At 46.4% G+C, this 26,725-nt stretch overlaps 1 protein-coding gene across 2 annotated transcripts in view; it reads left to right on the forward strand.

Annotated features, from left to right (window-relative positions):
- LOC126983558 (ras-like GTP-binding protein RhoL) overlaps window positions 1–26,725 on the forward strand; it is a 74,969-nt gene that overhangs the window by 21,113 nt on the left and 27,131 nt on the right. Inside the window, exon 2 of one of the 2 annotated variants that reach the window (XM_050836450.1) lies at window positions 10,039–10,670. The exons of the other annotated variant lie outside the window; for it this stretch is intronic. The gene's annotated coding sequence lies outside the window, so the exon portion shown is untranslated. The remainder of the gene's footprint in view (window positions 1–10,038; window positions 10,671–26,725) is intronic. 2 annotated transcript variants of the gene reach the window in all.

Raw genomic sequence — 26,725 nt, forward strand, 5'->3', positions numbered from 1 at the left:
CCTTCCTTCACCTCCATGTTCTTTCCTTATGCTTCTTCGTCTTTCCTCTCATCCCCTTTCTCGTCTTCTCCCTTCCTTCTCTCTCTCTCTCTCTCTCTCTCTCTCTCTCTCTCTCTCTCTCTCTCTCTCTCTCTCTCTCTCTCTCTCTCTCTCTCTCTCTCTCTCTCTCTCTCTCTCTCTCTCTCTCTCTCTCTCTCTCTCTCGTGCACCTGTTCTAATAATTAACCTGTATAATCACTCCTTCCTTTGCTCTCCCTTTTTGCTTCCTTCACCTGCTGCTCTCCCTCGTTAGCTTCCTCCTCCTCCTCCTCCTCCTCCTCCTCCTCCTCCTTCACTTGTTCCCTCAAGCCCCACGAAGGTCATCTCCTCCCTCACCTCATCTCTCTCTCGGGTTTACAAACAAAATATTAAAGTCATACTATCTCCTCCTCCTCCTCCTCCTTCTCTTCCTCGTCCTCCTTCGCCTCCTCGTATTTCTCCTCCTCCTCCTCTTTCGCTTCCCGGTGTCTATATTTATCACGCCCTCGCGGAACAGCGTCGAGGGGGAGGGGCGGGGGGCGGATGGTCCCCGGCCGAGGAAATATATCGCGAAGTTAATTGCTTTAGTTGTGCAGCTAAGGCTGGTTTGTGTGCTAGGAGGAGGAGGAGGAGGAGGAGGAGGAGGAGGAGGAGGAGGAGGAGGAGGAGGAGAGTGATGAGGAGGAGGGGGAGGAGGAGGAGGAGGTTTGTGGCCGTGTGATCGCCTTCTGGTCGTCTTATGACTTGCAGCTCCGTCAACACAGTCCCGCCCTGTTGACAGTGTCCACCGCTTAGCAGAGGGGGCGGGGCGGGGCGGGGGAGGGCGGGAGGGAGAGGGAGGGCAGGGTCGGCAGGGCAAGGCATCTCCCCGCCGTTCCCTGCAGCGGTTCGCGGCTATAGCTATAAACAGGTTCCCTGCATTTTGCTGTCCCACATAATATGGACGCCTTCTTGTACCCGCCTGCGTTGCGAGGTGGGCGGCGGCGGCGGCGGTAATCCATCTTAGCAGCATTATTGGCGGCGGCGGCGGCGGCTGAGCCGGGAGGTCAACAGTCACGGGCGAAGGTGAGCCGAGGCGGGTGTGGGCAGCGGCTGAGCTGTCTGCAGCTGAAGCCAGGTGACCCGCGGCCCGGCGCCCGCACCGCACCAGCACACAGCCGCCCCGCCTCGCCCCACCCGCCTCATTGGACGCTTCCTCTCCCCGCCGCTGGCTTATTTGTTGGTGGGTCACCGCCGCCGCCACGCCCGTCGCCGCCACGTCCTGGCAAGGCCGCTGTCTGACTCTCGTCGCTGTTGTGCCTCTGAGCACTGTTCTGCGGGGCTGTAGCAGCAGTGGGGCGGGGCAAGTGTTGTCTCGGGGCAGCTCAGCTTATCAGCGCAGCATATCACAGCAGCCCATCACGCCAGGCAGACGTGTCGCAGGGGGGGTGGGGGGGGTATGGGCAGCTGTCTTGATCCTTCCCCTGCCCAGCCGTGCGGTGATCCACACACGGGGGTGCTCGGGACCAGGGGTAAAAGCGAAGCATCCGCCACAGCGGAGCCTCGCCGCCACCACCGCCACGCGACATTTTAATGATACACGAGAACATGCACATCGCAGCTGGCCACACAGAGGCAGCACTGCGGGACACACAGCGCCAGACCTCCACACGTGTCCATATATTTGGGGAGGCCATGACTGAGCGGTCAACGTGCGGGCGCGGTGTCCTGGAGGACCCGGGTTCAGGCAAGGTTCACGGCCCGCCCGCCACTACAACCTGACAATTTTTAGTCACCCCCAAGAGGCCGAAGACTACCCACATGCTGTCCTGGCCACCTGTCAACCCGGACTCTGGCGAACCTCTAAAGAGGATCAAGTGGAGCTCCGGGGCTTAGCCTGAGCCAAGCAAGAATGGTGCCACTATAATAAGCACCTGCCTGGGCCACTGACGGGATGGGGCCGATCAACAGGCCCCCTCAGGAAAGCCTACAGCCGCTATAGGCCAAAAGTAATATATATATATATATATATATATATATATATATATATATATATATATATATATATATATATAAATATATATATATATATATATATATATATATATATATATATACACACACACACACACACACACACACACATACACACACATTTTCTTATTATGCCACGCTAGGCGCCTTCCCTCTCGCGGGCCCTGCCCTGCGGTGCCGCCGCCCGTCAGCGCCAGGCCGCCACGTCCGCCGCGGCGCCTTGGTTCTGAAATCTTCTCCTTGTTGACCTTTACGTCTGGGTGTCTTGACCCTTGATTTTTTGTCGTCCTTCCTGTGTAGCTTGAAGGTTCTTTTGTGCCTTCAGTCAAGGCTACGCAGGAAGGCGCTTGATGAGAGATAGGGAAATAAAGGAACTCATTACTCATCGCCGTCCATGCTGACATCCTGAGCCGCGGATCGTTTCACCACAACAAAGGCTTCGAGGTTTTTTTCCCATATCCCTGACACACGTCATGACGAGGCGTGACGCAAGGCCGCCGCACGTTCCTAGCGCCGATCCGTGTATGTGTGTGTGTGTGTGTGTGTGTGTGTTCGAAGCATGAGTAGTATACATCCACGTTAGTAAATGCTGCTCATGAGTCACCGGCTGCCCCACTGTTAGACTTTCTGAACATTGGGGACATGTCACCATGCTGTCGCCGTGCACCCGTGGCACGCTTCCCGGCATGCACGAGCGCCTCGAGCACGGCCGTGAGGTGGTAACCGTGGCCGCGACAAATGCACCGAAGTCCTCCCAAGACAGCTTCGTGTATTAAACGTACCTGGCTCCCAGTACGACTACTTCCCAAGGTTACACAGAAGATTACCCGGGTCTCCATGGGTGTTTTCCCGTTCAGGATGCAAATGTGGAAAACTATCCGCAGCATCACAAAACATTCCATGAAAATCCTAACAACTTCTACGAGAGGCTTTTTTTTTTACGTTTCCGCCTATGGCGCCGGTAGGCCTGCATGGAGGGGCCTGATGGTATGGCCCAGTTCGTTATGGCGTAGGCAAGTATTTATAGTGGCGCCATTTTGTATTGGCTCATGTTGGCCCCCGGAGCTCATCTTTGATCCTAGAACCTAGAGTCCGGGTTGATAGGTGGTCTTCTGGACAGCATGTTGGTAGTCTTAGGCCACTCGGCGGTGACTGAAAAATCCCGGCTTGTAACTGGGGTGCAGGCAGAGTCTGAACTCTGGACATAAACTGGCCTCTAGCCTCTTATCAAATGTTATCAAACTTAGGTATGGTAGCCCCAATGTCTGATGAGCCGTATATATCGACACAGTATCGACGCAGAACGCCTGTGTTGAGAAGTTTCGTATGGGTTGATGGGATTTTGCTGGGGATGGCATTGATCCACGAAGTGATGGCAGACGCAACTTGTGCAGCATGATCAGGAGAAAACACCCAAGAAAATCAGGTTAACCTTCTCTGAGACCCAGGTATGTCGCAGATACAGATCAGGAGACTTGACGCTCACTCACTCATCACGGATAACTCACTCTTTTATAATTATAAGATGAAATTTTTATAAACAAGAGGAAACGGTAATCACCTGGTCAAGAGGAGTGGCCGAAAGAGGTCAGTTTCGGGAGGAGAGGTGTCCTGATACCCTCCTCTGCATGTACACCCCCGTCACCCTCCCAACGTTTTCCTACAGGTGAGTCAGAGCGGGGTGAGGGGCGTGGGGCAGCGCTGGGGCAGACAACCACTCCATGTGACGCCCCGTGTGACGCCCTGGACACTCACATCCGCCCTGCCAGCCCCGCCCCACAGCTGTGATTTCATAATGCTCCAAGTATTTCCCGTGGCGTGGATACACTTTCTCCGCCCCGCCCCGCCCCGCCCCGCTCTGTCTCCCTCCCTCCCCAGCATAACGTAAGCCATGACAGGTGGAGGTATGTGTGTGTGTGTGTGTGTGTGTGTGTGTGTGTGTGTGAGAGAGAGAGAGAGAGCCACCACCTGTCAGCACATGCCACACTCACGCACTCCATTACACACACACACACACACACACACACACACACACACACACACACACACACACACACACACACACACACACACACACACACACACACACACACACACACACACACACACACAGTATCTTATGACCTGACCCCCCCCCCCCTCCCCCCTTTTCTTGATTTTCTTCCCTCCTCTTACTCCAGCGCCATCTCTTCCATCACGCCATTACCTCCTCCTCCTCCTCCTCCTCCTCCTCCTCCTCCTCCTCTTCCTCCTCCTCCTCCTCCTCCTCCTCCTCTGACGCAATATATCTCAACTATGCGCTCCTTACTCAGGCACTCAGAATACCTCACCTCAGCATATTCTCATTCTCTCTCTCTCTCTCTCTCTCTCTCTCTCTCTCTCTCTCTCTCTCTCTCTCTCTCTCTCCTCACTGATTGACTGACTGACTGACTGACTGATTTCGTGATAATAATTGAATAACTCTAAAGAAAATAACTAAACGTGACTGACTGACTGGCTGACTGACTAACTGACTGACTGACTGATCGTGGTCAAGCAAACACAACTACTGACTAAATAATGACTGACTGACTGATTGACTGGGTATGATGAATAAAACCCAACTACTGACTAAATACTGGTGACTGATTGACTTACTGACTAACTGACTGACTGACTGACTGACTGACTGACTGACCAACTTACTGACTGACTGATCGTGCATGAAGAAAAAAAACCTACTACTAAATAATGGCGTGACTGACTGACTAACTGACTGACTGACTGACTGACTAACTGACTGACAGACTGACTGACTAACTGACTGACTGACTGACTGACAGACTGACTGACTAACTGACTGACTGACTGACAGACTGACTGACTAACTGACTAACTGACTGACAGACTGACTGACTAACTGACTGACTGACCTGACTGACTGGCCCTCTCCTTCCTCAGATAACCCTTGTCGTGATGATAAGGCAGTGGTTTTTCCCTTCTTATCTCCCCTCTTCTCTCTCTCCCCTCTTCTTCCTCTTCCTCTCTTCCTCTACTGTTCCTCTCTCTATCTCTCCCTTTCTCTCTCCCTCTTCATTCCTTATTTAGCTTCTCTCGTCTTCACCTGTTCTTGTTCCTGTTCTTCCTCCTTCGTATATATCCTTCTTCTACTTCTCCTCCTCCTCCTCTTCTTCTTCCTCCTCCTCCTCTTTAGGTCATGAGATAAAGAATGTAGTACACCCAAGAGCATGATGGAGAGGATGAAGAAGGAGGAGGAGGAGGAGGAGGAGGTGGAGGAATAGAATAGGGAGAGATGTTTTTGTTCCTTTGTATTGAATTTCTTTTATTTTCTCTCTTCCTCCTCTTCTTTTTTTTACTTTCCTCCCTTTACCCTCCTTTCCTACCTTCTCTCCCTCTCCTTCCTCCCTTTCCCCTCCTTTCCTACCTTCTCTTTCCTCCCTTTCCCCTCCTTTAATACCTCCTCTTTCCTTCCTTTCCCCTCCTTTCCTTTTCTTCCCTCTCCTTTCCCCTCCTTTCCTACCTTCTCCTTCCTCTCTTTCCCTCCTTTCCTACCCTCTCTCTCCTTCCTCCCTTTCCCCTCATTCTTCACCTGTCCTTCATCTCCTCCCTCTCCCTTCTTCCTCCTCTTCCTTCATTCTCCTATACCTTCTCCAGTGTTTTCCTTCCCTTCTCCCTCTTTCTTCCCTTTCTCTCCCTTTCCCTATTCTCCCTCCTCTTCCTCCGTTTCCCCTCCATTCCTCTTTTCCTTCCCCATTCCCTCACTTTCGTCCATTTCTCTTCCATTCCCCATTTTCCTCATTCTCAAGTGGTGATATCGTATCGTGAGGGGGGGGATCGAGGGGTGGAGGTGAAGTGGGGTGATGGGGAGAGGGAAGGGGGGAGGGGGGAGAGGTGATAGTGAATGTGTTTGCCAATATTTGCGACGCTTCCCAGTAGGACATGATAACACACACACACACACACGCCTATTAGGTCTTTGTGTACGTATGTAAGTCTTTCCATATCCGGCTTGTCTTGTTTTGATACACACACACACACACACACACACACACACACACACACACACACACACACACACACACACACTTTCTATCTCATCTATTTCAACCTTTTTTTTCATATCCTTTGTGTATTGGTTATAGTATTAGCTACACACACACACACACACACACACACACACACACACACACACACACACACACACACACACACACACACACTTTCTTGCCTACATAAATATACCTTTTCATATCCTCCATATTCGGTTTGGTATTTGCCTCTCCCGTTCCACCCTTATCCCCTTCCTACCCCACTCCCCCCATCCACCTTCCCACACCCATTCCATTCCCTCCACCCCACCCTCTTTATACTCCAACCCTCCTCCACCCATTTGTGATCCACCCTATATCGTTCCACTTCACTTTTTTTTTTATATTCTCTCTTTCTCTCCCTTTCCTCCATTTTCCACCTTTCCTACCTCTCTCTTCTTTCCTCCTCATCCCCCTCCTTTCTTCCTCTTTTCTCCCATTCCCCTCCTTTCCTCCTTTTTTCATTTTCCTTCCTTTTTCTATCTTTTCCTTCCTTTCCTTCCCCTCCTTTCCTCCTTTTTCATTTTCCTTCTTTTTTATATTTTTTCCTTCCTTCTCCCCTTTCCCCTCCTTTCCTCCTTTTTCATTTTCCTTCCCTTTTCTATCTTTTCCTTCCTTTCCCCTCCTTTCCTCCTTTTTCATTTTCCTTCCTTTTTCTAGCTTTTCCTTTCCCCCCCCTCCGTTTCCTTCCTTTCCTTCCCCTCCTTCCCCTCTCCTTCAACCATCCGTACTCCATCCACTCCCTGTCTGACCCTATCCCACCCTAACCTTCCACCTAAGTCCACCCATGCACTCATTCACCCACCTTCATACCCCACTCTGCTCCACCTCGTCCCACCCTACCTTTCCAGAAGTCCATCCATCCAGTCCACCCACCTAATACTCCCCCCATTTCCACCCATCTCTGCTCCTCCACCCTCTATCCCTACTCCACCCCGCCCCATTTCGTTGTTTTTCATTCTAATCATGCAAGTTTTAGCCCCGCCCCGCCCCGATTCACCCCGCTTCATTCCAGCTTGCTTCACCTCAATCCTGTCTTGCCCCCCACCCCGCGACCCGCCCCGCCCCGTCTTAGTGGAACTCTTGAAGCCAGAATGTAAACAGAGCGCCAGATGTTAGGCAAGTTTACGTGTGTGTGTGTGTGTGTGTGTGTGTGTGTGTGTGACGAAAGAGGAAGGAAAGTCTCAATGATTTACGATTTTTTGATTGTCCTTCTTCTTCTTCTTCTTTTTCTTCTTCTTCTTCTTCTTCTTTTTCTTCTTCTTCTTCTTCTTTTTACTCCTTTCATCTCCCTCTCCCTTTCATCTTTCCGTTTTTTTTTCCTTCTCTCTCTCTCTCTCTTTTCAATGTCTTTCCAACTCTTCCTTTCTCCTTCTTCTTCATCTTCTTCTTCTTCATCTTCTTCTTCTTCTTCTTCTTTTTTTTACTCCTTTCATCTCCCCCTCCCATTCATTTTTCCGGCTTCTTCCTTTCTCTTCTTGTTTTTCTATTTCTTTTTTTTTCTTTTACGTTTTCCTCTTTCTTCTTTTTCTTCTTCTTCCTCCTCCTTTCATTTCATTTCCTCCTTTTCTCCATGTTTCTTTCCTTTTTTATCATCTTCATTCATTATTTTCCTAAGCCTTTTTTAACCCTTTTCCCTCCTCCTCCTCCTCCTCCTCCTCCTCCTCCTCCTCGTCCTCTTTTTTTTTCTCTCTCTCTCATCATCACTAGCTATTTTGGGGTTATGGGTCCACTGAGGGGGAGGGGGAGGAGTGGGGAGGCTCCTTGTGACTCGTTGGAGAGGAGGAAGGAGGTGGATAAAGAAGGAAGGAGGGGGAAGGACAAAGAAATGGAGGAGGAGTAGGTGGATATGGAGGAGGAGAGAGGTGGATGGATGAAGATGAAGAAAAGGAAGATGGAAGTGGAGATGGAGGGATGGTGGATGGAAATAAAGATGAAGGAAAAGGCGAGGGAGGGGATGATGGATGGAGGTAAAGATGGTGGAAGATGGGGATGGGGTTAAAAAAGATAGACAGATAGGTAGATAGATAGATAGATAGACACAGATTTTTTCTTACAGTGCAGGAGGCAGCTATGAAATGGGGTGGAGGGGTTTTCTATATTGGGGAATAGATGGAGGAGAGGGGGAGGGGTATATGAAGGGGAGAGACTGTGGGTGGAGAAAGTGGAATGAGGTGGAATGTAGGAGAGAAGGTAGAAGGGGAATGGAGGGGAGTGGAGGGAATATGTAGGAGAGAAGGTAGAAGGGGAATGAAGGGGATATGGAAGAGATAGGTATAGGGGAGGAGGTGGAAGGAAATGGAGGGGATGTGGACCAAATATGTAGGGGAATAGAAGGGGGGTGCAAGGGGTGGAGGGGGAGGGGGGGAACCTTCAGTCAGGGCAAATGGCTACCTTAATGACGCCCCGTAATTGCCTGAAGGTGAAAAATGGTCTCAAGTTTGCGGCAGAGTGGTGGGGGGGGCAGGGAAAGGGGAGGGGAAGGGCGGGGAGGGCCAGGAAGTAGTGGTAAGGGGAGGGGAGGGAGAGGAGAGAGGGAAAGTGAGTGGGGAAGGGAGGGAGGGATGTAATGGGGAGAAGGAAGAGTGGGAAGGGGAGTGGGGAGAGACGGAAGGGATAGTGAGGGGAGGGAGGGAAAGTGGTTAAGTATGTAGTGGGGAAGAGGAAGAGGAGGAGGAGGAGGAGGAGGAGGAGAATTAAACAGATTGAGGTGTTAATGAGTGTGGACAAGAAAGGAGGTGAAAGAGGAGGAGGAGGAGGAGAAGGAGGAGGAGGAGGAGGAAGAGTGAAAGTATTGAGTGAGGAAGGAAGGAAGGAATAACGAAGGACTGCTGGAAGGAAGGAAGGATTAATATTAAAGAAGAAAGGAGTTTGGGGTTTATGAGGGGACGGTAGAGGAACGAAGGAAGTGAGGTAAGCATAGAAGGAGGGGAGGAGGGAAAAGAAAAGGGAGAATGGAGGTAAAAAAAAAAAGGAAGGGAGGTGGGAAGGAGAGAAAATAAAGGAGGAAGGAAGGAGGGAGAATAAAGGAGAGAAGGGATAGAATGGAGGATAGAAAACAAGAAACGAGAAAATGGAAAAGAGAGAGAAGAGAGTGAGGAAAGGAAAGAAAGGAAGGGAAATGGAATGAGAGGAGGAGGGGAGGGAGGGAGAGAAGGAGGGAGGCAAGGAAAAGAAAGGAAGAGAAATGGAATGAAAGGAGGAGGGGAGGGAGGGAGAGAAAGGAGGGAGGCAAGGAAAAGAAAGGGGAAAAGAAAGGAAGGGAAATGGAAAGAAAGGAGGAGGGGAGGGAGGGAGAGAAGGAGGGAGGAAAGGAAAGGAGAGGGAACATAAAGGAAGAGAAATGGAAAGAAAGGAGGAGGGGAGGGAGGGAAGGAAAAGAAAGGGGAAAAGAAAGGAAGGGAAATGGAAAGAAGGGAGGGAAGGGAGGGAGAGGAGGGAGGGAGGAAAGGAAAGGAGGGTGGGAAAGAAAGGAAGGGAAATGGAAAGAAAGGAAGGAGGAAGGAAAGGGAAGGGAGGGAGAGAAAGGAGGGAAAGGAGGGACAAGAAAACACCATTAAGACCAAATTGTGGAAGACGAATCATTATTATTATTATTATTATTATTATTATTATTATTATTATTAAAAGGTTAAAGAAATAAAAAAAAGAAAGGAAAGCAAACAAAATTAAAAAGCAAACGGAAAAAAAGGCAAAAAAAAAGTAACAAAATGAGTAAATGAAAGAGAACTGATTAAAAGGAGGAGGAGGAGGAGGAGGAGGAGGAGAAGGAAAACGAAGGGAAAAGAGAAGAGGGAAAAGGACCAGGAAAAAAACGGAAACACACACACACACACACACACACACACACACACACACACACACACACACACACTCATCTACATCACTATTAACATTATTATTATTATCTTGCCTGCAGGATATCACCACCACCACCACCACCACCATCACCACCGCCACCACCACCAACAGCGTCTGGCGGTCAGCTGTCTAAGCGTAACGTGATAGGGCGAAGAAGGGAAGAAGGAAGAAGAGGGAAGAAGGAGGAGGAGGAAGAAGAAGAAGAAGGAGGAGGAGAGAGAAGGATTGCCCTTACTCCTGAATCCTACAACGCCTCACACCGGAGAATAAAGGAGGAAGGAAGAAGGAAGAAAGAGTAAGAGGAAGGAAGGAAGGAAGGAAGGAGGAGAAAAAGGAAAGCTCTTACTCCTCTACGAAGAAAGAAAGAGGAGGGAAGGAAGAAGAAAGAAGGAGGAGAAAGAAGAAAAACCCTTACTCCTATAATCCCACAAGGAGGAGGAAGGAAGGAAGGAAAAAAAGAAAAAGGAAGAAGAAAACGAAGAAGGATTTGCATTTCTAAACCTCAAGACGCAAAACGCAACCCCAGCTTCCACCTCACCTCACCCCCCTAGCCCCCCCCCACCCAGGCCCCCGTGTGCAAGGTGCGGGAGAGCAGGTGAGAAAAGGCCGGGCAGGTGAGGGCGGGGTCATGCGTGTGAGGCTGGCCGAGTGAAGACCAGCTGACGCCCAAGACCGAGACCGGGCAACCAGGTGAGTTGTGTGTGTGTGTGTGTGTGTGTGTGTGTGTGTGTGTTTCCCCTTGAGCTTTGATGCAAAAAAAAAAAATCCGTCTCCCTTCTCTCCTTTCTCTCATTTTCCTTCCTTCTTTGCTTTCATTCCTTTCTTTCATTTCCCGCTTTCCCTCATTTCCTTTCCCTGTTTCAATTCTTCCTTCCTTCCTTTCCTTTTCTTCCGTGTGTGAAGGAAGAAGAAATGGAAGAGAGAGGAGGAGAGGAAGGAAGAGGAGCAGTTACGAGGATGAAAATGAAGAGGAGAAGAGGAGATGATAAGATGTTAAATGCCATGTGCTTGAAAGAGGAGGAGGAGGAGGAAGAGGAGGAGGAGGAGGAGGAGGAGGAGAGCTTACATACACAAGTAGCGAGGTAGATGGAGAACAATAAAGTGGAGGAGAGGAGATAGGAACGACAAGAGAATGGAAGGAGAGGAGGAGGAGGAGGAGGAGGAGGAGGAGAAGAAGAGACAGAGGGAGGAGGAAGAAGGGAAAGAGGAGACAAAGGAGGAACTGAGAGAGAAAGAACGAGATAATTAAAACAAACAGATGGAAAAGGTAGAAGGAAGGAGGGAAAGAAGAGAGAAGAGATTGGAAGAAGGAGAGAGAAGGAAAGGAAGGAGCAGAAAAAAAGAAGAAAGAGAATGAGGGAGAGAAGGAAAGAAAAGAGAAAGGAGGAGGAATAGAGAGAGGGAAGAAGAGATGGGAGGGACAATGAGAGAGAGAGAGAGAGAGAGAGAGAGAGAGAGAGAGAGAGAGAGAGAGAGAGAGAGAGAGAGAGAGAGAGAGAGAGAGAGAGAGAGAGAGAGAGAGAGAGGAAAGAAGGTTACGCTAGGGGGGAGGAATGGAGGAAGGGAAAGGGAGGGAGGGGGGGTGATCTGCTGAGCTCATCACTTCAATGGAGGGAGAGGGGAGAGGGAAGGGAGGGAAGGTGAGGGGAGGAGGAGGGGGAGGGAGAGGGGAGATTATTGGGGAGGGGAGGGGGGGGAGAGGGGGAGAGGGTACATACACAAGTTTTAGTTCCGGGACTCCTCCTCCTCCTCCTCCTCCTCCTCCTCCCTCGTAAAAGGAAGAGGAGGAGGAGGGATATAATGAGAAGGAGGAGGAGGATTTGGAGAAGAAAAAAATAAGAAAAGATGGAAAAAAATAGTATAAAAAAGTAGGTGAAAATAGAAGAGAGAGAGAGAGAGAGAGAGAGAGAGAGAGAGAATGAATTACACAAGAATGGCGATAAAAAAAAAAAGTTAGAGGGAGAAAAAGACTGAAAAAAAGGGACAATGAAAGGAAGAAAAGAATGGAAGAGAAAGAAAGGGAAGGGAGGGAAGGAAGGAAAAGAGAGAAAAAAATGAAAAGAAGGGGAATGAATGGAAGGGGGGAGGAAGATGAAGAAGAGAAGAGGAGAGTGAACGGAGAAGGAAGGGAAAGAGAAGAAGAAATGGGAAGAGAGAGCAGAGGAAGGAATAGAAAGAGGGAAGGGGAGGAAAGGAGAAGGAATGGGAAGGAAGGTGATGGGATGAGAGTGCAGAGGATGGAATAGAAAGAAGGAAGGGAAGAAAAGGAGAAAAAGGAATGGAAAGGAAGGTAATGGAATGAGAGAGCAGAGGATGGAATAGAAAGAAGGAAGGGAAGAAAAGGAGAAAAAGGAATGGAAAGGAAGGTAATGGAATGAGAGAGCACAGGATGGGATAGAAAGAGGGAAGGGGAGGAAAGGAGAAGAAGGAATGGGAAGGAAGGTGATGAGAGGAAAGTGCAGATGATAGGATAGAAAGAAGAAAGGGGAGGAAAGGAGAAGAAGGAATGGGAAGGAAGGTGATGAGATGGGAGGATAGGGAGTGAAAGAGAGGAAGGGAAGGAGATGAAGGAAGAAATAAATAAAGCAGAGAAGGGAAGGGATGAGGAAAAAGATGAAGGGGAGGAAGTTAAGAAGGGAAATAGGTGTAAATAGGTAAGGTAAGGAAAGGTAGACAAGGGAGATTGCAGGTAAGGTAAGGTACGGGCTTTTGAAGGGAGGGTAGAGGATGGGAAAGACGGGAAGGGGAGGGATGGGGAAGATAAGGAAATGAGAAGGAGGAATGAAAGGGAAATGGGTGTGGAAAGATAAGGAAAGGTAGACAAGGGAGATGGCAGGTAAGGTAAGGTCCAAAGGGGAAGGACAGAGGATGGGAAGGGAAGGGGAAGGGGAGGGAATGGGAGGGGGGGGGGTGACGGGGCGGACCCAGCTACACACCCTTTTTATGTGACGTCACCCCACACTTGTGCTGTATCCGTGTGTGTGTGTGTGTGTGTGTGTGTGTGTGTGTGTGTGTGTGTGCATTACTAATCACACCTGCATTCCTCGGCACGCGCTGAAACACACACACACACACACACACACACACACACACACACACACACACACACACGCCGCCTAACTTAATGCCCACACAGGAAACTGTAAGAGCGGATTTCCGGATGTGACTGTAACGGTAGTGTGTGTGTGTGTGTGTGTGTGCGTGTGCGTGTGCGTGCGTGTGTGTGTGTGTGTGTGTGAAGGCAAGCATGAACAAAAATAATAAAAACATGACTAGCAGGAGAGAAAATGACGAGGTTGTGGTGGTGGTGGTGATGGTGGTAGTGGTTGTGGTAGTGATGATGGTAGTGGTGATGGTGGTGGTAGTGGTGATGGTGGTAGTGGTGATGGTGGTTGTGATGGATTTAGTGATGGTGGTGGTAGTGGTGGTGATGGTAGTGTTGGTGGTGGTGGTGGTGATGGTGGTGGTGGTGGAACGGACAATAGGTGATGGGAAGCCCTCGACCCGGTCCTTACCCCTACCCATCCCTACCCATCCCCGCCCCACCCATCTATTACTACCCCAATCGCGTTCCCCGCCCCGCCCCGTTCCATCCACCCTAATAAGTTTTCTGCCCCATCCATGCCCCCAATGTCCCGTGCCCCTGACTGCCCCATGTTGGTGTTGGTCTGTCAGTGCCCCTTCCTTCCCTTCCCTTCCCTTCACTTCCTTTTTTTTTGTTATTATCAGTCTTGAATTATGAGCTGATTTTTTAAGTATTTATCTGGGTTATTTTCGTTTCCCTTCCTTTCCTTCTCTTTTCATCTCTTCCCCTTTCCTTTCCTTTCCCTTCCTTCTCTTCCCTTCTCTTCCCTTCACTTCCTTTTTCTATTATTATGAGGCATGCATTATGGCTAATTTTCTAAGTATTTATCTAGGTTATTTTCTTTTCCTTTCCTTTCCTTCTCTTTTCATCTTCTCCCATTTCCTTTCCTTTCCCTTTCCCTACCATTCCCTTTCCTTACTCCTTTCTACTACGATTCCCTTTCCTTACTCCTTTCTACTACGATTCCCTTTCCTTACTCCTTTCTACTACGATTCCCTTTCCTTACTCCTTTCTACTATACCCTTTCATTCCCTTTCTCTCTCTTTCCTTTCCTTCCCTTTCCCTTCCTGTCTATTCTCTTACTTTTCAATTTCCTTTCTTTCCCTTCCCTCCCTTTCCCTCTCCTACCGTTTCCCTTCCCTTTTTCTTCTTTATCCTTCTCCTCCCATCCTTTCCCTTCCCTTTCCTTTCATACATTACATTTCCCTTCCCTTCCCTTCCCTTTTTCTTCTTTATCCTTCTCTTCCCATCTTTTCCCTTCGCTTCCCTTCCAATGCCCTTAACTTCTATACCCTTCCCTTTCCTTTCCAACATTACATTTCCCTTCCCTTCCCTTCGCCGGATGATGATGGTTCATACGAGGCGTTAAAATGTCACCCGTTCGTCACTTGTTGTTGTTTTTTGTCGTTGTTTGTGTTCCCTTGTTGTTGTTGTTTACGTGTTGCGATAACGATGAAAGAAAATGGGAAAATAAAAATTCGGTATATATATTTACAGTTCCATCCTCCATTTTTATTTTATTTAATTTTTTTTTTGTTCCCACGAGTTATTGTAGTTTGTTTGTTTTTAGATAAGGTTGGTCTAGTCACTGTTTATATTTTTTTTTATACTCTCTCTCTCTCTCTCTCTCTCTCTCTCTCTCTCTCATCCCAGGTCACAACAGAAAGATAAATAAAAAATAGAACTTGCTAGAAATTCGTGTAATGATCATTAATATTTTTTTTATACTTTGAAGGTTATAAAAAAAGAATATATATTGAATTTGATGCGAACTCTCTCTCTCTCTCTCTCTCTCTCTCTCTCTCTCTCTCTGATCATTTTTTTTTTCACTCTTCCTCCCACGTCAATATTTCCTCTTTTTTTCTTAATTATAGTTTTCTCTCTCTCTCTCTCTCTCTCAGCTCAAGGTGAAAAAAGAGATAAAAAGCAAGAAAAAAAATCGTGTTATGACAGTCTCCATTATTTACTCATGTATATCACGATTCCCTCACATCATTCACTCTTTACTCACGTTATTCATTATTTACTTCCATTCTTCATTATTTTCCCACACCATTCACTCTTATTCCATGTATCAAGACACCTCTCCACCCGAAATTGACCTCTCTTTTGGCTACTCCCTACCTTTTATTTTTTGTGGGAGCGGCGAGTAGCGGGCTTTTTTTTGGGGGGGGGACCTTTTTTGTTGACCTTGTGCCGTATCCTTTGATGTAAAAAAAAAAAAAAGTCACACGGCTTTCCCTTTCTCTCCCTTTTTTTCCCCTGTTGAAGGCTGGGAAAAAAATAACAATACCATTTCACAGACGCGGTTCATAGTGAGAGATTGATGACAAATTCCTAAGTCTTTTTTTGGTTATTTTATTTTGTTTCCCTTTCCCATCTCTTCTCCCTCCATCAGTATTTTCCATGGTAATCTTATTTTCTTTCCTTTCCTTTCTTTCCATCTCTTCTCCCTTTCCTTTCTTTTCCATTTCATCCCCTCTCCCTTTCCTTTTCTTTCCTTTTCATCCCTTATTTTTCTCTTCCTTTTCTTCCCCTTCCTTTTCGTTAATTTATGTTCCTTTCTTTTCTTCCCCTCCTCCCTTTCCTTACATTATCATCCTATCCTTTCCCATTCCTTCTCTTTTCCCTTTCCCTTCCATCTCTTTTCATCCCTTACCTTTTCCTTCCTTTCCTCTTCACTTTCCTATCTTTTCCAATCCTTTCTCTTCTCTTTCCTTTCCCTTCCTTTCCTTCTCCCTTCCCTTCCCTTTCCTTCCTCCCTCTCTCTCCCTTTCAGAGGACGGAATTCCCTATTTCTCACGTTTGTAGGTCAAGGAATCACGTTGTTTGTCCGCTTATTTATAGAGTGGAATAATTATGGGATTGGGGAAAGGGGGAGGAGGGGAAGAGGGGCTTGGTGAAGTAGAGGGGATGATTGGAAGGGGTGTATGGAGGGGGTTAGAATTATTAGGTAAGGGGGAAGGGGAGGGGAGGGAGCGTGGACAAGGGGAGGGAAGGGGAGCTTGAAAAAAGAGGAAGGGGAGGGGAATACATGGATGGGGAATTAGGGTAAGATTGCAAGAGAGGAAGGGTGGAGGAAGAGGGAGAAGGGAGAAAGAGTGGAAAGGTCAGGGAGGAAGGAAGAATGGAGAGGGAGGCAATGTGGAAGGAGGGAAGGAGAGTGGAGAAAGAATGAATGCAGGAAGGAAATGTGGAAGAAGGGAAGGAGGGAGGAAGAAGGAAGGAGAAGGAAGGAAGCAAGCACAAAGAGAACAATAACAGAGAGGAATGGAGGAAGGAAAGCAGGAGTGAGGAGGAGGAGGAGGAGGAGGAGGAAAGAGGGGAATTAAAGAAGACAGTGAAGGAAGGAAAAAAAGAAGAAAGGAAGTAAAGTTACCAGGAAAATGCAAATGAGAAGAGGAAACGAGAGAGAGAGAGAGAGAGAGAGAGAGAGAGAGAGAGAGAGAGAGAGAGAGAGTATTCCACGAACCATTAACTTCTTGATTCACTTTCACACAAAACACAGAGAGAGAGAGAGAGAGAGAGAGAGAGAGAGAGAGAGAGAGAGAGAGAGAGAGAGAGAGAGAGAGAGAGAGACTAATTAATAAATGAAAACGAAAAATTGCGTCGTTACTGTAATTTTTTTTTAATCTTTCACCATTTCTTGTAATCATTTAAGCCTTTTTTTTTTTTTTTCCTGCAACAATTAAGGAGAGAACAAAGGAGCGGCGACGTCTTAACACACACACACACACACACACACACACACACACACACTTTGACTCCGCTTGACAACTTAAAGCTTTTGACTAACTGTTGAGAGCGCTGAGCAAACGACTCTCTCTCTCTCTCTCTCTCTCTCTCTAGCTAACGAACATTAAGTAAACATGAATATTACACGTGTTGTTATTATCGCCCGCTCCAAGGATGGCTATAATGCTTTCCTCGTAGTCTGTCTGTCTGTCTGTCTTATCTGTTAGCGAAATATCTGTAAAAAATATGGATTGATGTGTTGTTATCGAGTGTGTAGGAGGACATTCTTGACGTGGAGGATATTACTAACACTAACAAACACTAACACTAACAAACACTAACACTGATAATGCCAACGATACACTAATACTATCACGAACACAACACTGACAACACTAACATTACACTAGGTACTTACACTAACTACCTTTACTAACACTAACACAACACTACTCCCACCGTCACTAACACTAACACTGCTAATGCCAACGATACGCTGATACTAACACGAACACAACACTGACAACACTAACATTACACTAGGTACTTACACTAACACTACCCTTACTGACAGCAAACACAACACTACTCCCACTGTCACTAACACTAACACCACACTACTTACACTAACACTACCTTTGCTGACACTAACACAACACTACTCCCACGTCATAAACACTAACACTGAAACGAACACTAACACTAACACTACCTTTGCTGACACTAACACAACACTACTCCCACGTCATAAACACTAACACTGAAACGAACACTAACACCACACTACTTACACCAACACTAACACTACCTTTACTAACACTAACACAACACTACTCCCACGTCACAAACACTAACACTGAAACGAACACTAACACCACACTACTTACACTAACACAACACTACTCCCACGTCATAAACACTAACACTACACACACTACTTACACCAACACTAACACAACACTACTCCCACTGTCATAAACACTAACACTGAAACAAACGCTAACTCAACAGTAACACTAACATTGTCTGCACCACTAATTACAGCAACACATCGAGGCATGGAGTAAATTAACAACACTAACACTATCTCTACACTAGTAACAGTAACACAACTCTAATAGCAACAATAGTAATACTGACACAACACTAATTTTTGCAACACTAACAAAACACTAGTACCATCATCACCAACACTAACCACACCAACACAAGCACAACCTAACGAATTCCAGCAACACTAACGCAACACTTAACCACCACAACTAACCTTACCAACACTTACAACACTAACAGAGCAACACTTACCAACACACCGAACAGCATAACACCATCTTGCAAGTAATTAGATGAACTGGCAACACAATTACTACGTCCCCCCCTCCCCCCCCTCTCCCCCCTTCCCTCCCTTCCTCTCCTCTTTTTTTAATTAGAACACAGAGAGAGAGAGAGAGAGAGAGAGAGAGAGAGAGAGAGAGAGAAATGCAAAGGAAGGAAGGGGAAAAAAAAAATAAATATATAAATAAAAGGAAGAACATTAGTCTCCCTGAAGTCACGTTTAAGAGAGAGAGAGAGAGAGAGAGAGAGAGAGAGAGAGAGAGAGAGAGAGAGAGAGAGAGAAATGCAAATGAAGGAAGGGGAAATAAAAAAGAAATATATTAAGAAAAGGAAGAACATTTGTCTCCCTGAAGTCACGTTTAAGAGAGAGAGAGAGAGAGAGAGAGAGAGAGAGAGAGAGAGAGAGAGAGAGAGAGAGAGACAAATGAACGAAGAGGAAATAAAGAAGAAATAGATTAAGAGAAGGAAGAACATTTGTCTCCCTCAAGGTAAGAGAGAGAGAGAGAGAGAGAGAGAGAGAGAGAGAGAGAGAGAGAGAGAGAGAGAGAGAGAGAGAGAGAGAGAGAGAGAGAGAGACCATAAAGACAAAAAAATAGATCCGATAAGTCTGATAAAAAAAATAAGATGATAAAAATAATTGTAAAAAGATAATGCAAAAAAAAAACTAAGAAAAAACAAAAACTAGATATAGAAAACCAAGACAAAAATAGCAAAAAAAGATAAAGAAAAAAAAAGAAAGAAGAGTAAAAACAAAGACAACATAAATAACAGTAAAAGCAAAGAAAATAGATGAAGAAAGACATAAGGAAAAAGGGAGATGAGGGAGAAATGGAGGAAAGGGAGAGAACGAAGGAGAGGAGGGAAGGGATATAAGAGGGGGAAGAAAAAGGGAGATTAAATAAGGTGAAATAGGAGCAAGATTAAAAGAAAACACCAGGAAAGAAAAAAATATATAAAAAAGAAGAAATACAGTAAAAAATAAATAACTGAATACATAAAATAAAATTAAAAAAAACGTTACTAAAAATAAAACAAATATAAAATGTATAAAAAAAATCATTACGACGCTTCAGACTAGAGGAATTCCACGAACCTAATCACGAGGTCGGGTTAGCTGCTTCAGAGAGAGAGAGAGAGAGAGAGAGAGGCCCCCCCACACACCACCACCTTACGAGGCCTCTCTCTCTCTCTCTCTCTCTCTCTCTCAGGCGTATCTTATCAGTTAGGGACGGAAGATAAGCTGATAATGAGTCTGTGTGATGATCGGCGTTACCCTTGTGTGTGTGTGTGTGTGTGTGTGTGTGTGTGTGTGTGTGTAGTGATTAGCGTTAACTTACTGTCCTATCCAATTTTGCGTGTGTGTGTGTGTGTGTGTGTGAGAGAGAGAGAGAGAGAGAGAGAGAGAGAGTAAACAGGGACATTGACAGAAGCGGGACCTGCATAACTCAAGTGTGTGACCGTGTTGCAACTCTCTCTCTCTCTCTCTGTTCCACTTGCTGTGAGAGAGAGAGAGAGAGATAAGCGAAGATAAGCGGAGAAGGAGTTTGGATAGTGAAGAGAGGAATTTAAGGGAGAGAGAAAAGGAGATAAGAGAGGGAGGAATGGGATAGAGAGGCAGGGGGGAGATAAGGGAGACTAGGGAGGAAGGGAGGGAAGAGAAAGAAGAATTAGAAATGGGAAATAATCAAAGGGAGACAGAAGGGGGGGAGGGGGGAGGAAAAACGAAGGGAGGTAAGAGGAGAGGAGAGGGAGAAGAGTAAATGAGGGAGCAATGGAAGTAAGAGAGAGGAGGGAGAGAAAGGGAGACGGAGCAATGGAGGAGAGGGAGAAGAGAGGAAGAGGAGAGGGAGTAATGAGAGATGAGAGAAGAGTAGAAGAAAAGGGAGAGAGAGGGGGGGAGTAAAGAGACATGGGAGAGAACTGGAATGGGGAGAAGAAAAAAGTGGAGGAAAAAAGATGATGGGAGAAGAATAAATGGAGGGAAAAAAGATGGGAGAAGAAAAAGTGGAGGAAAAAAGATGATGGGAGAAGAAAAAGTGGAGGAAAAAAGATGATGGGAGAAGAAAAAAAAGTGGAGGAAAAAAGATGATGGGAGAAGAAAAAGTGGAGGAAAAAAGATGATGGGAGAAGAAAAAGTGGAGGAAAAAAGATGATGGGAGAAGAAAAAAGTGGAGGAAAAAAGATGATGGGAGAAGAAAAAGTGGAGGAAAAAAGATGATGGGAGAAGAAAAAGTGGAGGAAAAAAGATGATGGGAGAAGAAAAAAGTGGAGGAAAAAAGATGATGGGAGAAGAAAAAAGTGGAGGAAAAAAGATGATGGGAGAAGAAAAAAATGGAGGCAAAAAAGATGATGGGAGAAGAAAAAATTGAGGAAAAAATGATGGAAAATGGAGGAAAAATATATAAAGAAGAGAGGAAAAAAAGAAATGGAGGAATGGAAGAAAATAGGTAAAGTAAATGGAGAGGAGGGAAGAATGGAGGAGAGAGAGAAGAGGAAGGGAGGAATGGAAGAAAGGGAGAGGAGGGAGGGAGGAATGGAGGAAAGGGAGAGAAGAGAGAGGAGAGGAAGGAGGGAGATGTCTGGTGACCTTGAAAACCAATGAGGGGCGAGGAACATGTGCTTCACCAACACTTGAGAGAGAGAGAGAGAGAGAGAGAGAGAGAGAGAGAGAGAGAGAGAGAGAGAGAGAGAGAGAGAGAGAGAGAGGATATACCGAGCTGAAGAAAGGGAAAATAAGAGGAAATAAAAGGAAGAAAAGAAAGAAGAGGAAATTGTAAAGAGGAGTAGAGAGAGAGAGAGTGTTCGAAGAAATGGAAGATAGGAAGAAAGAGAGAAGAATGACTGTGGAGACGGAGGGAGGAAAGAAGGGAAAGAGAGGAGGAGGGGGAGAGGAGGGAAAGGTTGAATGGAAGGGTACACATCCAGAGAGAGAGAGAGAGAGAGAGAGAGAGAGAGAGAAGCCTGGGAAAGGAAGCTTGGAGTGGGACAGAAGAGGAGGAGGAGGAGGAGAAAAAGGAGGAGGAGGAATAAGAGGAGAAAAGATAGGGGGGAGGATAAGGCAAAGGAGGAATAGAGAAAATGGAGGAGGAGGAGGAGGAGGGATAGGAAATAGTAGGGGAAAAAGGGAGATGAAGGGAGGAGAGAGAGAGAGAGAGAGAGAGAGAGAGAGAATGGAATTAATTAAGGGTTAGCAAAACAGGGGGGAGGAAGGAGGAGGAGGAGGAGGAGGAGGAGGAAAGATTATGCAAGATTAGAATGAATGCCGATGGGGAGAGAGAGAGAGAGAGAGAGAGAGAGAGAGAGAGAGAGAGAGAGAGAGAGAGAGAGAGAGAGAGAGAGAATGTGGGGGAGGAGGGCAAATCATGTCCCTCCTCCTCCCCCTAAAAAAAAAAAAAAAACGAATGATGCGGGACAGAGGAGGAGGAGGAGGAGGAGGAGGAGGAGGAATTAGAGATCGTAGAAGAAGATAAAGAAAAAAGTATGAATGCACAAAGAAGAATAAGTATATAACAGAGAGAGAGAGAGAGAGAGATACAATAAGTGCAAGTTAAGGGTTTGGAAGATTGAAAACATGACTCTCTCTCTCTCTCTCTCTCTCTCTCTCTCTCCTCCTCCACTTTATCTCCCACAGCAGTTGCAGATGTGACATGTTATTCCTCCTCCTCCTCCTCCTCCTCCTCCTCCTCCTAGTTCTGCTGCGGTGTTTGGAAGATGAAGAGGGGGAGGAGGGGGGGAGGGGGGCTGTTCGAGAGAGAGAGAGAGAGAGAGAGAGAGAGAGAGAGAGAGAGAGAGGTTCTTATTTACCCTTACATGATAATAAGAAACACACACACACACACACACACACACACACACACACTTACACACACACACGTGGAAACACTTCACGTCCCCATCTTCCCCATCCTCTGCCCCTCATCCTCTCTCACTCTCTTTCCACGTCCCCATCTTCCCCATCCTCTTCCCCTCATCCTCTCTCACTTCCCTTCTAAACACACACACACACACACACACACACACACACACTAATCAGTACACACAAAGCAGTAGGGAGAAGAAGGAGGAGGAGGAGGAAGAGGAGGAGGAGGAGGAAGAGGAGGAGGATGTGGTGGTGGTATAAGAGAAGGAGGAGGAGGAAAACAAGAAGGATGAGGTTGATTATGAGTGTTTGTAAACATTGAAAGTCCTCCTCCTCCTCCTCCTCCTCCTCCTCCTCCTCCTCTTCACCTGTTTGTCTACCTGGTCCATTTTCTCTTCTCTCCTTTCTCTACCTCACTTCTTTTTATCTCTTAACTACTCCGTTCTTTCCTTCTTCCTTCTTCCCTTCTCTTCTTCCTCTCATTCGTTCTCATTTCTCTCCCATCTTTCTATTTCTTCCCTCTTTCTTTCTTACTCCTTCCTTTTCATTTCCTCTTTCCTCACTTTCCTTCCTTCTTTCTGCTTTCTTCCTTCATTTTTTTTATCTCTCCCTCCTTTCTTATGTTATTTTTCTCCCCTTCCTCTTTCTTCCTCCCTCCTTCTCTCCCTCTCCTTTTATTTTCCTCTCAAAACAGGTGATTGATGGAGATGTTGATAAATTAGAAACAGGTGCACAGGTGCGCTCTCTCTCTCTCTCTCTCTCTCTCTCTCTCTCTCTCATGCATTATCTTTTACTTAAATTTATGGTTATTTATGTTTATAGCGAAAGAGAGAAAAGAGAAAAGAAATGAAGGAAGGAAGGAAGGAAGGAACGAAAGAAGGAAGGAAGGAAGAAAAGAAGGATGGATAGAAAGAAGGTTTAATAGAAGGGAAAAATTAAGGGAGTGGGAAAGGAAAGAGAAAAAGGAAGAGAGGGAAGGAGTGAAAAAAAAAAGAAAAAAAGGCAATGTAAAGGATGAAGGATGAGAGGAAGGAAGGGAAGGATGGAAGGAAGGAGGTAAGAAAGGAAGGAACGAAAAGGATAAGTGAATGAATGAGAAACAGAAGGAGAGAAGGAAGAAAAAGAAAAGAAATGAAGGAACGAAAAATTAAGGACGAAAAAATAAGATTGTCAGGTTAAATAAATCAAGATACACACACACACACACACACACACACACACACACACACACACACACACACACACACAGAGGTCAAAAAGTCTCACCAGTAAACTCGTGATATTTAAAACCTTCATCAGCTGCCTTCCCCTTCCTCCCCTTCCCTTCCCTTCAGTCTGAGCCCTCATTCTCCCCTCTACTAGGTCATCTTTCCTCCCCTTTTCTCCTCCTCCTCCTCCTCCTTTTCTTCTCTTTCCCATCTTTATCTCCCTCTTCTTCTCTTCTGTTGTAACTATGCCATCTTTCTTTATTCCCTCTTTTTTTTTACTTTCCTTTCCTTCTTCTTTTTCTCTCCTCTCCTATTCACTTCCCTTCTCTTTTCTTTCTCTCTTCATCTCCTCATCATTTTTTTCTTCCATTTTCTTTTTTCCCCTTCTCTTCCCTTCCTTCCTGCATCCTCTTCTTCCCTTCTGATCGTGACTTCTTCCATTCCCGTCCCTTCCCTTCCCTTCCCTTCCTCTCCCTTCCCTTCCCTTCCCTTCCCTTCCCTTCCCTTCCTTTCTGCATTCCCTTCTTCCCTTCTGATCGTGACTTCTTCCATTCCCGTCCTTTCCCTTCCCTTCCCTTCCCTTCCCTTCCCTTCTCCTCCCTTCCTTTCTGCATTCCCTCCCTCTCATTAGACCGTGATATCTCCCCTTTCCTTCTCTTCCCTTCCCTCCCCATCTCTTCTCTTCCCTCCCCATCCCTTCCCTTCCCTTACTACATCGGCTCCACTCTCATTAGACCGTGATATCTTCCCTTTCCTTCTCTTCCCTTCCCTCCCCATCTCTTCTCTTCCCTTCCCTTCCCTCCCCATCCCTTCCCTTCCCTTACTACATCGGCTCCACTCTCATTAGACCGTGATATCTCCCCTTTCCTTCTCTTCCCTTCCCTCCCCATCTCTTCTCTTCCCTTCCCTTCCCTCCCCTTCCCTTCCCTTCCCTTACTACGTCGGCTCCAATTTCTCTCTTCCCATTCTTTATCTTTCTCGTATCCTTCGTTACACTTTTTAACCCTCCTCCTCCTCCTCCTCCTCCTCCTCCCACGGAAAATGAGACTAAGTGACGCTTCGGTGATAAATACGACTCATCTCCCTTTTCTTGAGCGTGGAGGAGGAGGAAAAGGAGGAGGAGATTAGAATATATGAGAGGCCAAGAAGACGAACAGAAGAGAAGGTGCTGCTGAATGTGGTTGAGGAGGAGGAGGAAGAGAAGGAGGAAGAGGAGGAGGAGGAGGAGGAGGAGGAGGAGGAGGAGGAGGAGGAGATTAGAATATATGAGAGGCCAAGAAGACGAACAGAAGAGAAGGAGGTGCAGAATGTGGTTGAGGAGGAGAAGGAAGAGAAGGAGGAAGAGAAGGAGGAGGAGGAGGAGGAGGAGGAGGAGGAGGAAGAAAAAGAAAAAGAAGAGTTATACGAGAATAGTTCCTCCTACTTCTCCTTCTCCACCTCCTCCTCCTCCTCCTCCTTCCACTCCTCTTCCTCCTCCTCTAACTCAAGAACTAGAAATAACGGTTTACCCATTCAGTCGAGTCGATGTAACACAGACATTGGAAGGAGTTTCTTTTCAAACCGAGTCATCCGCCACTGGAACAATCTTCCCTCAGAAGTAGTAAATGCGAATACCATCAACAAATATAGAATCGACCGTCATTTCGCTGCGTCGGGAGTAAACTGAATAACGAGGGGCCTCCATCTGCTCCTCAATATCGAGGTGCTTTCATCTGCTCATCAAGCCCCAAGTGGCGGTCAAGCAGATTAAATTACCCAAGCGGGCGACCTCGTAATGAGCCAATAGGCTTTCTGTTGCCTGCATTTCCATGTTTCCATGTTTCCTCCTCCTCCTCTTCCTCCTCGTCTTCCTCCTCCTCATGTCACTTTCTCGATGCCTCCCTTCGGTCACATCTAACTGCAAATGACGGTGTCCTTCCTCCTCCTCCTCCTCTTCCTCCACCTCTTCCTCCTCCTCCTCTTCCTCCACCTCCTCCTCCTCAATTCCCTCACCTACTTATTATTTTTCTTCTTTTTTTTCTCTTTTTCGCACCGTCTAACCTTTCATTTCTCTCTCTCTCTCTCTCTCATTACAATGCCACCAGCGCCGAGGACGTAAATCACACACACACACACACACACACACACATACACACACACACACACACACAGACACACACACACACACGACGATGCTATTGGAACGCGCAATTTCGGAGGCCACTAAAGAGAGAGAGAGAGAGAGAGAGAGAGAGAGAGAGAGAGAGAGAGAGAGAGAGAGCAAGATTAGTTCTATATCTTCACCCACACAAACGCACAACAAATATAACTCTTTGAAACGCAAAAAAAAAGAAAAAAAAAGATAAAAATATAGAAAAAGAAAAATATAATAATGAAAAAAGAAATGAAAAATCGGTCTAATAAAAGTGAGTGAACGGTGTGTGTGTGTGTGTGTGTGTGTGTGTGTGTGTGTGTGTAGGTAGGTAGGACTAGGCCAAGTCAACGCTCTCTCTCTTCATTAACCCTTTGACCCTTCTCACTGCAGCAATAATCTCCCCCCCCCTTTCTTTCTCTCTCTCCCTTTCTTTCTCTCTCTTCTCTCCTTTCATCTCTCTCCTTCCATCTTTCTCTCTCTCTCTCTCTCTCTCTCTCTCTCTCTCCAAATCCCTGTCGCCGGATTTCCAAGTCTAATCTTTCTAATCAGTCAATGTTGGCTCTCTCTCTCTAACGTGACTTGGGAAGACAAATGTTCTTTTTCTTATATTATTTTTCTCTATTTTCTCTTCGTTCATTTGCATCTCTCTCTCTCTCTCTCTCTCTCTCTCTCTCTCTCTCTCTCTTTATTCCCTTTTGATTTCCTAATGTCTCTTTCCTTCTTATTCTTTATCACATTCTATTACCTCTTTTCTTTTCCTTTCCTTTATTCTGCTTTCGTTCCCTTCCTTTCCCTTCCCTTTACCTCCCCTTCCCTTCTCTTCCCTTCCCTTCCCGTACATTACATTACCCTCCCTTCCCTTCCCTTCCGTTCCCTTCCCTTGCCAAAACCTACATCCTCTCCCGCAGTCTCACAGATGCAGAAGAAAAAAGTGGAGGAAGAGGAGGAGGAGGAGGAGGAGGAGGAGGAAGAAAAGTTAGCGAAAAAGTCATTGCATAAGAAGAGGTTTGAAGTCTTTTCTCTTTATCTTTCTCTCTCTTTCTTTTCGACATTGATACAAATCTTTAAATGCGTCAGAAGAGGATAAGGAGGAAGAGAGTGATAATAAATTTTAGAGCGAAGTTGAGGAGGAGGAAATGAGGAGGATGAGGAGGAGGAGGAGGAAGAGGAGGAGGAAGACAAGAGATAAGGAATAGGAAGTAGTGAAGCAAGAAGGTGTAGGAGGAAAAGGAGGAGGAAGAAGGAAGAAGTGAAGGGAGAGGAAGAGGAAAATAAGGAAGAAAATGAAGACGACGAAAAAGAAGACCAAAAATAAGAGGAGGAGAAGGAAGAGATGAAGGAGGAGGAGGAGGAGGAGGAGGCAGTGAGGCATTTAAACTAACCTCTCTC

Source organism: Eriocheir sinensis, chromosome 1 (genome assembly GCF_024679095.1).
Source record: "Eriocheir sinensis breed Jianghai 21 chromosome 1, ASM2467909v1, whole genome shotgun sequence".
Classification (NCBI taxonomy): Eukaryota; Metazoa; Arthropoda; class Malacostraca; order Decapoda; family Varunidae; genus Eriocheir; species Eriocheir sinensis.